Source organism: Oryzias latipes, chromosome 13 (genome assembly GCF_053564925.1).
Source record: "Oryzias latipes strain Hd-rR chromosome 13, Olatipes_Hd-rR_3.1".
Lineage (NCBI taxonomy): Eukaryota > Metazoa > Chordata > Actinopteri > Beloniformes > Adrianichthyidae > Oryzias > Oryzias latipes.
In genome coordinates this window covers 4,321,186-4,334,528 of record NC_136249.1, presented here as the reverse complement: position 1 = coordinate 4,334,528, position 13,343 = coordinate 4,321,186, and positions in this window count along the sequence as shown.

The following is a 13,343-nucleotide window of genomic DNA, read 5'->3' as shown; positions in this document are numbered from 1 at the left end:
GAGAGTGTACAGAAAAGATGGAAGGAGTATTTTGAGGAGCTGATGAACGTGGAAAATGACAGGGAAAGAAGGGAGGAAGATGTGGTTGTTGTGGAGCAGGAAGTAGCAGAGATTGGAAAGGATGAGGTTAGGAAGGCTCTGAAAAGGATGAAGAGCGGAAAGGCCGTTGGTCCTGATGACCTACCTGTGGAGGTATGGAAGTGCTTAGGAGAGACAGCAGTGGAATTTCTAATGAGGTTGTTCAATAGGATTTTAGAGAGTGAGAAGATGCCTGAGGAATGGAGGAGAAGCGTTCTGGTTCCGATCTTTAAGAACAAGGGTGACATGCAGAACTGCAGCAACTATAGAGGAATAAAGTTGATGAGCCACACAATGAAGCTGTGGGAAAGAGTAGTGGAAGCCAGGCTTAGGAAGAAGGTGGAGATTTGTGAGCAGCAGTATGGTTTCATGCCCCGTAAGAGCACCACTGATGCCATTTTTGCTTTGAGAATGTTGATGGAAAAGTACAGAGAAGGCCAGAAGGAGCTGCATTGTGTGTTCGTAGATTTAGAGAAGGCGTATGACAGGGTGCCGAGGGAGGAGCTGTGGTACTGTATGAGGTCGTCTGGAGTGGCAGAGAAGTATGTCAGAGTAGTTCAGGACATGTATGAGAGAAGTATGACGGTGGTGAGATGTGCTGTAGGTCAGACAGAGGAGTTCAAGGTGGAGGTGGGACTACACCAAGGATCAGCTTTGAGTCCTTTTTTGTTTGCTATGCTGATGGACAGGCTGACAGATGAGGTAAGACAGGAATCTCCCTGGACAATGATGTTTGCGGATGACATTGTAATTTGCAGTGAGAGTAGAGAGCAGGTGGAGGAACAGCTAGAGAGGTGGAGGTTTGCTCTGGAAAGAAGAGGCATGAAGGTCAGTCGTAGTAAGACAGAATACATGTGTCTGAACGAAAGGGATCAAGGTAGAAGCGTTAGGTTACAGGGGGCTGAGGTGAAGAAGGTGCAGGAGTTTAAGTACTTGGGGTCAACAGTTCAGTGTGATGGAGATTGTGGAAAAGAGGTGAAGAGGCGAGTGCAGGCAGGTTGGAGCGGTTGGAGGAAAGTGTCAGGAGTGTTGTGTGACAGAAGAGTGTCAGCAAGACTCAAAGGAAAGGTGTACAAGACAGTGGTGAGACCAGCTCTGCTCTATGGGTTAGAGACGGTAGCAGTGAGACAGAGACAAGAGGCTGAGATGGAGGTAGCGGAGATGAAGATGTTGAGGTTCTCCTTAGGAGTGACCAGGTTAGACAGGATAAGGAACGAGTACATCAGAGGGACGGCTCATGTTGCCTGTGTTAGCGACAAAGTCAGAGAAGCCAGACTGAGATGGTTTGGACATGTTCAGAGGAGGGATAGTGGATATATTGGTAGAAGGATGTTGGAGATGGAGCTGCCTGGCCGGAGGGCAAGAGGACGGCCAAAGAGGAGATACATGGATGTCTTAACAGAGGACATGAAGTTGGCTAATGTTAGGGTAGAAGATGTCCATGACAGAGTGAGGTGGAAAAGGATGATTCGCTGTGGCGACCCCTGATGGGAAAAGCCGAAAGAGAAAGAAGAAGGTGTAGAAAGTAAATGAGACCAACATGGTTCTGGGATTTAAAGTGAACCATTATGGTAGCGGCTGCAGGTTATGAGCCACTAGAGAGGCTGCGGCAGGTCCTGTTTGCGACGAGCTCCACAAAAAACTATGACCAAGAAATCCACTTTGTTTGTGTGTGGTGATTTATTCCACTTCATCGTTGCCACAGATGACACTTATGATACGATCCGTCAAAGCAGAGTTCATAATCATGTATAGAAGCGGTCAACAAAAAATACTGGGCCCTGTCCAACAAACCCAAACTAACACAGGTGACAGGTGCGCCTAAATGATGTCTTAACACAATCATGGCCACTACAACTATTCACGTTTGAAAATATTCTAAATACTGAAAGTATCATGTCAATCAATGAAACTTTATTCGTACAGTAAGATAAAAAGTAAACTGCAAACTGTAATTTTATTATTCAATATAAGGAAGAAAGTAAATAGATGTGTTTCCTGAGTTTTTGTGTCTAGATGAAGTCAAATCAACTGGCATGTTGTCTTGTTACTCGTTTTTGTTTTCCAAAGTAGGTGCTGTCTTTCTGATTGGCTTTAGGGAAGTTTGAAGGCGTGCTCTTATCTAAAGCGATTTGGCCTCAGACGCCCTTTCCTCGTCCCAGATGACAGATTAAAACTAATTTGCCCAACGTCAGTATTTGGTGGTGGCTGGTTCTTGTTTTCACCTGCTCCATCCACATCTGATATTCAGTCAAACTTGTTTTAAGGTTGTTGTTTTTTTGTAAAAGTTACATTTTTATATAATATAATCAAAATGACGGCATCACTCATTAGTTCGGAGGGAGGTTTTTAAAGCCGTTGTGCCCTGAGAGCTGCTATGACATCACGACACGGGACACAGACTCCCAGTGATACCTCTAGAGATTACAACTAAACTTCTACACCCACCCCCCACCCCCCATGCTTTTACCACAATGTGACAGTGTGGATGTTCAACCCAGAGAAGTTCTTTTAAATTTAGTTGTCTGTTTATGTCTTGGAAAGTTGACCATTTGCATCAGCTGGAGACTGCCGTCCTTCTGCCCCCTGGTGGATAATTTGTGAACTGATCTTTTTTTCTGGAATGGGCCTTAACCTGGAAGGCGGCTCCTTCCCAGCAGCAGCCTGTGCAGCTTGTCCTTGTTCCACAGCAGTCTGGAAGTTTGCTCAGCTTTTGCAGAGGAATGACGTTCATGCCTGAGAAACAGTGGCGTCTATATGAAGCAGCAATTGTTTTTTTAATTCAACTCAGCTGACCTCTGAAACAGTGTCTTCCCGAGTTCTCTCTGAATGCTGACCATGATCTGACATCCACCCGCGGACGGGATTAAGCTTCACGATCTTCTGTCAGATTACAGGATTGGCAATAGGTGTGCTGCAGGGATAACAAGACTGCAACAACCAGAGGGAAAGGCGCTGGCCTTCTCACGAGCTGCTGGTTTCTGCTGCTGTCTTGCCCTGCAAATGCTTTAGTGCAAGGGTCCCCAAACTTTATCCAGTAAGGCCACTTGACGTTTCCATTCTCTGATCGGGGGCCAGGGTCAGTTTGAAACACAAAAAGTGTGACAGTCGCAGGGTTGCCTAAATGTGAATATAGTTATTGTTTCCCAGAAAGCCACACATAACCAAATATAAATAATATAAATAATCCTCTCTGGGTTCTTCAGCAAAAAAAGAAAATAATAAGAATCAGCTAACATATATAAACTTAATTGCTTAATAGCTATAATAGCTTTGAGAGTTTGCTTGCATTTGCAAGCTATCATTTTTCTCTTTGTGACAGGATTCATAATGTCGGTATAGATTGTCTTCTTTGAATTCCGCCAATGTCTATTGGCAGATGATACAAACAGCCTTTTCTTTATGCTAAACAAAAAAATACTTGTTTCTTCACCTCGGGTTAAATACACTGCATTCTGGATCTAATTTTCTCTTCCTTTTTGTCATATAATCGTTCTGATTGGGCGTCTGTCACGGTCGCCTGGACAGTGAAGCATTTGACAGTTCTACGACTGGAGCAAAGTGAGGTTGCAGTAGCAACATTTTTAGGTTGGCGGACATTTCAATTCAAATAAGCTTTATTGACGTGAGGAAACAATTCCAGGGATTGGGCAGGCCCAGTTCACCATGCTTCACTTTTCCGTGCTTCCATGAGTCTCGATCACTTGGCCATGCTAAAAAAAAAAATGCAACTAAAAGAAAAGAAAAAGGCTCCCTCTCTGGCATCATTCAGGGGGCCAGGTCAAATGCATGGGCGGGCCAGGTCCGGCCCCCCGGGCCGCAGTTTGGGGACCCCTGCTTTAGTGAGAAAACCACTTTCTTTACTGTGGTTCTGTGAGAGGTTTCTTTCTGCAGATGAAACAGAAAGGCACCATTTGTGTTATCTAGTGGAGCGACTGTCAGACAGAAAAGACTGGGGGGTTACAAAGGGAAGCGGGGCTTAAACCTCCAAAGGTCTCTCTGAATGAATGGAACTGTTGGGTTTTGCAAGCTGACAGCTGCCAAGTTGATGACATCAGCGCTGCACTGGTCCCGGCCGATTAGGAACATGTGGTTTCCTATAAACAGCATCTCAGCCTCTGCTCACAATGGCCCTTCCTGTTGTTAGGACACGTCTGCTGCATGCATGCGCAGTGCCAGTCTGTCTGCTCAGACTCTGAGACTCAGACTCTGATCACGAGTCCATGCAACTCGGCTCCAGGAGAAAGAGGTGAATCTCTGTCTCTGCTGCGGCCAGCCTGGCCATCTACGCAACACCTGACCCAATCACCATCCATGACGCCCTGAAGAACCGGCGAGGGAACCCAAGCTCCCCTTCACTCTGCCAGTTACCCTGGGCTTTGAAAACTGCATCGTAGAAACTAAAGCTATAATTGACTCTGGGGCGGCAGGTAATTTCATTGACCTGGCTTTTACTCATTCTCACGATTGCAAGGCATGTTGATTTGTGTAGCACAATCCGTACACTGAAGAAAAAGGATTTTTTGGCCTTGTAAATATTATTTCAGTTATCTATGTAAACCCTAGATAATAATTCCAATTCTGTGCTTTTCCTTAAAATAGCTTGTTTTCATGTAGTGCATTACTCGATAATGTGGTAACGCTTTCTTTTACAGTACAGTACTTACAGTGTACTTAAGTGGTATTTACATGGTACTTATTGTGTAACTACTGGGTACTTACAGGGTACTTACATGGTACTTTTTATGGAATCTACTGGGTACTTAAAGTGTGTTTACATGGTACTTCTTTATGTCTACTCTGTACTTACATGGTACTTACAGTGTATTTATGTGGTACTATTTGGTTCATACCTATGTGGTACATACTGGGTATTTATAATATACTTATTGGGTATTTACATGTTGTGCAATGCTGTCTTTTGTGGTAACTACCACATGTAAGAACAAGGTAAGTACAAATAAAGCACCTTGACCTTTAGGTCTGAACTCGTATGTTTCATGGCATTTACCATGAATTTACCACAGAAACTACTACTTAAGTAACATGAAACTGGACTGTAAAAGAAAGTCAGCCCTCTTTCCACTCAACTAAATGGTAATTTCAGTACCAAACACTGGGTATGTTCACTTGAATATTACCTGGACCATGGCATGCTGTTGGATTACTCAGCTCATCTTAATAATTTCATTATTTACTAACTATTGTAGGTATTTTCATTATTTAGTTGGTGTCAGTATTTGACACAAAGACAGCAGGTAATGCAGGAAAACAGCTGCACTTTATGACATCATAAATAAACTATAGATCATTTTTTATGAAGGGATGTAGGTTTTTTGGAGGATTTTTATTGTTGTTGCACAAAATTAGAAAAATGCCAAATTTCTTTTAGTAATCCCACTGATTAGTTCATTGATTTAGTTTTTAATGTTTTATAAGACCTAAAAAAGATTTTCACGATAACAGGTTTTTAAAAAAATCCAATCCATCTGATCCGTTACACAAAGACACACACAGGACGTAACACACCAAGAAATGAACTGATTGCTGAAAATGATGCAGAAGCCCAGCTCTAACAAAAGGACAAAAGAGCAAAGAAAACAGAATGATTTGATTTTTTTCTAATTATTAATATTCCCAGGCTTTGTTTGTTTTGTTCTGCAGAATGTTCATATTTGTATAACTTTGACAGAATTTATTTTTATGGAGGGCAAAATATTACATGTTATTTAAGGTTGAACTTGATTCATTCTGTATTCATATGTCTGTTTTTATTCAGATTTATGTTCAAAAAGTTCAGTTTTAAAGGTTTAAAAGATTAGCTTTAGAGTGATCAATAAATGTTTATCTTTTTCGACCCAAAACCTAAAGCGTGTTTTTGATTTAGGCCCCCTGTGCGACGGAGTCTGACCCCCCCAGTAATACGACTTATAAAATTTGTGTATTTTGTGTGAAATGTTAAATAAAGATATAGACAAAAGGATGTCGCCAAATTTGTATTTGTGCGGGGGGGGGGGTTACTCGCCCGGGGAGTAAGTTAGTGTAGAACCGCCACTGTGTGGGCGAGTGGTTCTGCCGCTGTGAGGAGACGTGGGAGGCGGCTCATGTTCAGCTCCAACAAGCCATCCATCAAACTCAAGAGCAGACCGACGACAGAGACAGAAAGGTCCCAATCTGGTTCCTTGTCAGTGGGTCTGCCCCCCCAACAGCTCCCCTGCAAGAAACTTAGTCCCAGGTAAGTGGGATATTCAACAGAATCATCCCTGAGTTCGACTGTCTCCAGCTGCCCTTCTGAATACCGCATTTTGCCCACCTTCCACGTCACCTGCCGGTGGACCCCTGGATGGGGGGTCGCGTTCTGAACCTGCTGACGTCAACATGCCCCCCTTGATGGTGGAAGGCAAAGCAGCCCATCTCGTCAGGGAGATCCTAGATTCCCGGTGCCTAGGGTGTCGGCTTCAATATGTGGTGAATTGGGAGGGGTGCGGCCCGGAGGAACGCTCCTGGGTCACCACTGACGACATCCTTCACCCCTCCCTGATCGGCGACTTCCATCAATGCCACCAGGACAGCCCAGTGCCCCGACCTCGTGGTCGACGTCAGCGTTGGAGCCCTCGCTTCCGGAGCCACTTGCAGGAGGGGGGCTCTGTCAGAAGTCGGGGTTCTGTCTCCCCCTCAGGTCACCAGCAGTTCTAACTGCTAGCTGGGTAGCTCGGTTGGTAAGGTGGAAGGCTGCCACGCAGGAATCAAGGAGGGGAATGAACAATGGTAATGGGGCAATTATCATATCAATGGTGAGCAATTAACATCACCTGGAGGGGGCAACACTCTTAACGCTACTGCCAGTGTTACTTGTCTGCAGCTCACTTTCTGGGACTTTCTTTCTAACTGGCAGCAACACTTCCTGCATGCTGCACACCTAACTCTCATTCACTCAGTTAACCACAGCATACTTAAGCTCTGCACTGACAATAACTGATAATTTATCACAAATAATATCAAAGTTTTCATGATGAATTGATATTTTGGAATGTATTTTAAATACATGTAATTTCCGAAGTTGTTTTCTCATGTTGTTCTTACAAATTAATTTCTGTAAAATCTAAATAAGAAGTTTTTCTTTCTGAAAATTCTATCTGACTGTTGTCTTAAACTGGACAGATGTCTAACGTTTGTGGAGCATTTCAGAAGCATCTTTGTGTTGTAGAAACGCTGATCACCAGCAGAATGCTGAGTCAGCTGCACCCAGAAAGGAAAGTGGGAAAAGTTCAGGTTGGGAACAGCGAGGATGAAGGTTGGAATTGTCTTCAAAGAAAAAGTCACACCCACAAGAGCAAAGAAAAAATGGAGCTCAAATCAAAAATGTTGTAGAGGGGATTTTTGGTGCTGCCACAGCTGACTAAAACAATGAAGAGGAAGTATTTCTGCTGAAAGCAGTGGAGTGTGGACATGTGTCAGCTGAGTAAAGCAATTTACTAAATGCATTTGTCAATGAGAAAGAGAGAATTCCTACACAGATTTTTTGAAGAGAAAATGATGAAAGAAGAATAACTTTCCTTTGAAAAAGCTGAAGCTCAGCCGTAATGAAAGCTGCATGATCCACATAACACATGCAGATATGAGAAGTGCTGAGTCAGCAAACACTTTTAAAGTGGAGCCAAGTGGAGGACAACAGCAGACACAAAGAATAAAAACATTTGTGACATGATGATTAGGACCAGTGGTGAGACTGGCACTACGGAGGCCTGACAGCCTTCAGTCGTTGTTGTGGTGATGGTGTTGACGTTCTGTATATGAACGAAGCAGCAGGAGCCTGGCCTCACAGGATCAAACACTGAAACAGCAGCTGATGGACACACAAGAGCTGCAAACCCAAACTGTGAACACAGGTCAGGAAGGTGGGCGTGTGCTTGCTGCAGAGATGGAAACCACGTGTTGCCGCTCCCGTGGAACGGACAGACATGAGTTCAGGGTGAGACAACAGCAAGACATGAGAGCTAACCAGACGAGTGGGGGGATCAAGACACCAAATTCAGTAGAGAAGAGCACAGACTCAGATCAGTCCGGGGCCTCCAAAGGATTTCCTCATCTGTTTATGGAATTGTCAAATGTAAAATGCATTTTGAAACTGCTTAGTCATTAGTCAAATCACAGTCAGTTTGAATTCTGGGAGAGAAACAAACCTCCAACAGAGCGTAAAGTCCCACTCTGATCTTCTGTTTTCAAAGTGTTCCCACTGCTTTTTTTAGTTGTCATGATGCTGTTTGAGCCAAAATCATACAGACTTTGTCCTTTTCTAGGACATATTTTCTGCAGGGCGGCAGGAGTTCATAAGAAGTTGTGAAAGGTCAGAGCAGAGAGCCCACCGACTCTATCTTCTACATCAGTGTTTTTCGACCTTTTTTGAGCCACGGCACACTTTAACCTTGAAAAAAATCCCGCGGCACACTGGCATCCAAAAATTAAACAAAACAAATAAAAAAGGAGAAACTCATAGTATGCATTGATCTACATTCCCTCCACAATCTCACATTCATTTTTGTAATAATAGTGGCAGAAAAAGCTGGAAGCTGCAGCTGTTTTTTTTTAAACTAAAAAATGTAGTTAAATTAGAAGATTTAAAAATGGTTTGACGTGTGTTCATTGTTGTTTCAAGACGTTTAACAACAGACCTCATTGTGCGCCGAGACCCTGTACCTTTAACCCAATGCATCATGGGAGATGCAGTGCACAAACGCCCGGAGATCGCGTCTCTGAGCTTTATGGTTTTGTTCTCTTGTTCCACGGTCTGAGACCGGATTCTGGGGAAAGCTACACCGCTAAAGACGAGCTTTAGCTGGGAAGTTTTTTGGAACTGGGAGACTTTACGAGCTTAATCAGAACAAGGAAGTGAAGACTTTAACCACTTCTGATTGGTCAGACTGATGACTTGTGATTAAGCCTCCAATAATGATTGGTGGAGACAGTTAAAGGGGCGGGACTTTGAAAAACAAAAACAAAAAAAAACAGCTGAAGCTGCAGCTAAATCGCGGTCCCTTCATTCTTATCAAAGTGTCTTTTATAAAATAAAATAAACAAAGAAAAAATTATTTTATGATCTTTCATATTCCTAACTACTCAGTGTTTTGTCAGGGCCTGTTTGGATGAACAGAGAGCTGATATCTTGGAGATGGGAAATGTTTTTAGATCAGTTAATGAGGGCAATTTCCCGTGGCACATTAGTGTGCCGCTGCACACTGGTTGAAAAATACTGTTCTACATCACAAATACGATCTTTTCCTGACAGCATTTTGCTTCGTATTCACAACAATTTCAATAAGGAAATACTCTTGTTATACAAGTCCTCCATCTTGAGGAAAATGCCACAAGAACATGTTAACAACAGCATTTTCATTGGAGTGGGTCCTGAACACCTTTATGTTAGCTTCAATGATGTTGCTGCCCAGAGAGCCAGCCTACATCACTGAAAACGTGCTGGACAGCTGTCCATCTGGGACATTTACCATCAAAGCAGGAGTCCTCCCTAACCCGAGACACGGTTCGGATTCTTGTCCGTGAAGGTCTGCAGGGAAAATGACCAAAGAATCCCTCAAAGACAAGAAGTTTTCACTTAATACCTGTGTGAAGTCAAATATCATCCATCAGCCCGTAGCAAAGACACACTGGAGCTTTTGAAAGCAGAAAAGGAGGTAAAAGGTCCAAGAGAGACGTGGCCGTGAGGGAAAGAAAAGCCGCTGTCTGCCATCTTGGCAGGATTCAAAGCAGTGTCCTCCAAACTTTTTGGAGCCCAGGGGCCTCATTTATAAAACTTTGCGTAGGATTTGCGTCAGAAGTGGCGTACGGATGAAACATAGGATGTGCGTACGCACAGAAATATTCGGAGTTATAAAACCGTGCGCACGCACATCCTACGCATCTTTCTCTTAATAAATCACAACCAATTCTAAATGCAGCGCAGCTTTTGCGGCTTCATGACACGCCCATAGTTGCCCATAAATAGTCCGTGAAACGCCCACAAATGAATATTCATTGATTGCGAAATCATGGCAAACACGGAGAGGAAATGAAAAAAACGTAACTTCACTCAATGTGAAGTAGAAATTATCGTTGGCGAGGTGGAAAAGAGGAGAATAATGTTGTTTGGAGGGCACAGTGTGGCCATTACTAATGCCAAAAAGGCACGTGAGCGGCAGACGGCGGCAGACGCCGAAAATGCTGTAGCCTCACAACCTCGGACCGTGACTGAAATAAAAAAGAAATGGTCGGACATTAAAGTCAAGGCAAAAAAAACGTCTAGCGCTGTACCCCCCCCCCCCCACACACACACACACCCGTGTCTGCCACGGGTGTGGGGGGGAGGGGACACCGGAGCTGACCCCTCCTGATGAGAGACTGGCGGCAATAATTGGGGAATCCCTTTTAAGTGGAGTGGTGACTGAGGCGGAGGGGGAACACCGACGCGCCAGATGCACCGGGTGACACCCCCCCAAAAGCCCACAGAGGTCCAACAGGACGGCTCGAGGAAGTCGGAACCGGCTCATAAGCCACTCGTCCTCGTTTGCCAGCAAGTCTTCTTGCTGTCTAAAGATGCGTTCACTCTGAATTCTTCCATTTGCCACATCTTCTAAGAGCGCAAGGTCAGCCATTGTGCGTCATTACGCATTGTGATGGGGCATTTTATTTCCCTCCATTTAATTACATCTGACAAGCTGCAGATGTCGGTAATAATCGACGTGGAAATGGGAAATTGATCAGCGCAAATGTAATTTCTTGTTGCTTTCTGAATGGTTGAGACATACGTTGTTTTATCAAAAATAAAACAAACTAAAGGCATATGCATGAATACCATAATTCCATAGCTTATGAAGAAATGTTTTAATATGTAAACAACTTTCCCCAGTGGACAATTAATGCATCTCTCTCTATCTATCCATCTGTCTGTCTGTCTGCACCTCTATCTGCTCCTCCAGACTGACACATTGACGAGAATATCAGTTTTGTACATTATTTCGTTCTGTTAACTATATTATTTATGAAGATGAATTGCACAACATGCCAATATTGCAGAACATGTTTCACTTTTCTTTTTGCAAATAAGTGTTCATTTGAATTGATGTTGTAATTTTTGTTTGATTTTCTTTGTTTGTTTCACTGCTGATCGATCAAACGGGTGTTCGTGTAGCTGTTAATTGTAAGACTTGCTTTGTGAAGTCTTCATGTTATTTCTGAGAGGCAGTGTTGTCATTTTCACTTTCACGTGTTTTTTCCATCTGCCGACGGTGTCGCCGTTTCTCATTTCATCCGTTTTTGTGCGTACGCCTGGGTCAGAGCTTGCGTGAAGGACCGCACATTTTCCCGTCAAGTTTCTTTTTATAAATCTCAACTATTGCGTAGAGAGTGGCGTACGCCTTCTTTTGTGCGTACGCAACGTTTATAAATGAGGCCCCAGGTCTGTTTGGAGGTCTCGGCAGTTTAAATGTAAATGTGAAACTGAATCATCTCTATACCTGCCAATCTCTCACGGCACACTGGTTGAAAAACAGTGATTTCTAGGGTTAAGAATCCGGTGGAACCAAAACGGAGAGGTTTGATTCGTGCAATAAAGTTTTCTGAGGAAGAACGTTTTCCCAATTCAATCTCAATGCAATCTCACATTGCAAACGCTTGGTGAAAGACTCTAGTCTATGGAAGTGATTCTGTAGCATAATTAGAAAAAAAAGTCAAAACCAGAAATGCTTTTTCATTTTCAAGATGAAGCTGCATTTTTTTACTCAAAATTAAAATGAAAAAGCAATACTTCAAAATGCTTTTTCAGTTTTTTCTTCAACACTGCTTATTCTGTAACTTAATTAAAATGATGATGAAAATGGTATTTGACAGTTCATTTTCAAAAAGTTCTCTGGTAAATGTGTAATATAATTCATTTAGAAATGTCTAATTTGACAATTAAATGGATTAATAGAAATGTTTTTTAATTTTGAAAATATAGCTGCATCAAATGACTAAAAATTAAAATGAAATATCAATACTTCAAAATGCTTTTTTCATTTTCTACTTAATAACCACTCATTCTGTGTCAAAATCAAAATGAAAATGCAAAGAGGGGATTGCATTTTCATTTTAACATCCACCTTGCGAATAGTGTCTCATTATTCAATTCCATTTAGCATTTCCAGAGGGGAGGCGGGGCGATGACGTCAGTGCTTCTCTGTGTGTCGGCTGCTAACAGACTCATGCTAGGAGCAGTGTAGCTTTGTGTTAGCGGCAGAGAAGAGGGCTTTGTGTTGGTTGTGATCTTCTGATGATTTTACACAGCTTCTCAGGACTACGTAGCAGCATTTCTGCCTTCTGCGGTCCTCCTTCGGATGCACCGCGGTTCGTCGGAACTTCTCCCCGGACTAGCTTTGTCTTCGGACTGGCAACCGCCTTCGCATAGCGGAGCGTGAAGCCCGGCAACCTGAAGCTCCAGATCGCCAAAGGAGGAAATGCTGCTACGATCTGAGAAACCATCATATGAATTTGTGTTTCCAGTGGTGTCCAGAATAAAATAAAGGATGATGTTATTTCCACATATTTACATCCAAGATGCTCATTGCCCGTCCTGAGTTTTAAGTTCCTCCACGGCTAATGTTTTTAGCACATATTAGCCTAATGCTAACCCGTCTTTCAGGTCCGTGCAGTGAAGAAAAAAGCACTGACCACACAGATTTAAAAACATAATGAGCAAACAGGCCCTTAATAATAATCATAACTGTAAAAAAGCACATTTAGAAGATAGTCTCCTGCAGCTTCACGCTGAGTGTTTGTTCGTCCAACCAGCAAACGTTTAGCATGAAATCTGCTATAGCTGTTGATGGATCCAGCTGTCATCGAACAGCAAATTCAGCACGAAGCTTTATTACTTTGAATTGAAATATGCGACAATGTTGGCAGGGTGGATGTTAAAATAAAAATGCAATCCCCTCTTTGCATTTGCGTTTTAATTATGACACCGAACAAGCGGTTTTTAAGTAGAAAATAAAAAAGCATCTTGAAGTATTGATTTTTCATTTCAATTTTGAGTCATTTGATGCAGTTACATTTTGAAAATGAAAAAGCATTTCTGTTAATCCATTTAATTGTCAAATTAGACATTTCTAAATGAATTTTGCTACATATTTACCAGAGAACTTTTTGAAAATGAAATGTCACATACCATTTTCTTTATCATTTTAATTAAGTGACAGAATAAGCGATGTTGAAGAAGAAAATGAAAAAGCATTTTG